Source organism: Ranitomeya imitator, chromosome 6 (assembly GCF_032444005.1).
Source record: "Ranitomeya imitator isolate aRanImi1 chromosome 6, aRanImi1.pri, whole genome shotgun sequence".
Lineage (NCBI taxonomy): Eukaryota > Metazoa > Chordata > Amphibia > Anura > Dendrobatidae > Ranitomeya > Ranitomeya imitator.
Genome location: NC_091287.1, coordinates 178,084,799 through 178,086,528, shown reverse-complemented (window position 1 = coordinate 178,086,528; position 1,730 = coordinate 178,084,799). Strand labels below are relative to the sequence as shown.

Here is a 1,730-nt window from a genome sequence, read left to right as displayed (position 1 = left end):
TCTTTTGGAAACACATAATTGTATATTCATTCCTACCAATATGTTGTTTATTGTTTTGGGGTAAATTAATGAATCTTTCTTACTAAACTAAATAGGTGGGGGGCATTTATGTTGTATAGCTATAAGAACAAATAAAGCAAGGCAGAGTTGACAAAAGTTACGAAGTGTGGTACTTTTTCATGAATTGTGAAAACATAGTTTTGGCCAAAAGTTTTGAGATTGGCACAATTTATTTATTTTTTTTGCAAAGGTTTTCCTTCAGTATTTTTAAATCTTTTAGGCTGGTTTCACACTAGCGTTTTTGAACGCATGCGTTTATACAAAAAAAAACGCATGCGTTTTTTTCCCTATATTTAACATTAAAAACGCGTGCGTTTTTTGATGTCCGCGTTTGTCCGCGTTTTTGAACGCATGCGTTTTTTAACTGCATGCGTTCACTTTCTAAAATGCAACATGTAGTATTTTGCAAAGCGTTTTTTTTTTCCAAAAAAACGCATGCGTTTACATGCGTTTTTTTTTGGAAAAAAATTGCATTGGAGTCAATGGAGACGCATGCGTTTTTTTGGACATGCGTTTGCATGCGTTTTTTTTGACGCATGCGTTTTTTTGAAGCATGCGTTTTTTTTGGCACCATAGTTAAGATAAGGTTGTCTAGACACTGATAAGGCTCCCCCATAGCTGAAGGGTTATAAAAGGAAGGCTGGGGGAAGTTTCTGGTCACTTCTCATCAGACTCCAAGGAAGACAGCACCCTGCCCGGACGCATTGTTGGACAAGACACAGAGCAATGTGAGTATATCCTTGCCAATGCATTATTCTTCAATTTTTTGGATCTACATGTCCTAATTTTTTCAATGTTTTTCTTTCAACACGCATCAGAATGTCTTCTCCGGTTTCTTCGTCTGATGATGAATTCCAGCCACGGCAATCAGAAGTGGATCACGTGAGCGAGGTAATTTTTTGTTCCGTCAGCTTGGTAAGTATTGACTGTCACATCGACACGAGGCAATTATATTTTTTTTATTCTATAGAGCACTTCAACTGAGGGACAGAGAGGTACGGAGCAGCGGAGTCAAGGTCCAGGTGGAAGACGGCAGCGGGTATGTATACCAGGCAGACTGTCCTTATTTAAGTTGTCTTTCATATTTCTGCCCTTTCTCATTTTTTTTTTTTTTTTTTTTAAATGTGGTTGAGCAAACTTAATTTTTTTTAATTAAATTTTAGGTTTCACAACGGGACGATGACCACATCGATAATGACCTGCTAATCACTCTGGTACAGGAGCGAGTCCCGTTGTGGGACAGCCGGGATCAACAGCACTCCGTCAATAGTGTTATCCGTCGTTTGTGGAGTGAGGTGGCCCAAGCGTTGTGGGATGGCTGGGAGAATTCAACGCCACGGGTCCGTAATGCATTTGGTAAGTATTGCACGATAGTGTGAAGAAACAGACCTTGGCCATGCTCTCTTGACTGTGTGTGATGACAGAAACTTTTCGTAGTTTCTGTCATCACACACAGTCACGAGAGCATGGCCAAAAGTCCTGATTCTGACCATTATATTTTATTGTTATTTCACAGTGGACAAAGTAAGAACACGTTGGCGTTCCATGAAGGACCGCTTCAACAAGGACCTGCGTGCAGAGAAGAGTGCAGCTAGTGGTTCCGGAGCAAGGCACCGGCTGTACAAGTACCACCGTGTGCTGGCCTTCCTGAGACCGGTCCTTCTCTTGAG

At 40.9% G+C, this 1,730-nt stretch overlaps 1 long non-coding RNA gene across 1 annotated transcript; it reads left to right on the top strand.

The window, feature by feature from the left end:
• Positions 1 to 881: 881 nt before the first annotated feature.
• Positions 882 to 1,359, top strand: LOC138643632 (uncharacterized). Its single transcript, XR_011314221.1, has 3 exons — positions 882 to 951; positions 1,031 to 1,099; positions 1,224 to 1,359. It is a non-coding gene; the product is annotated as an uncharacterized lncRNA (long non-coding RNA).
• The last annotated feature ends 371 nt before the right edge of the window (positions 1,360 to 1,730 follow it).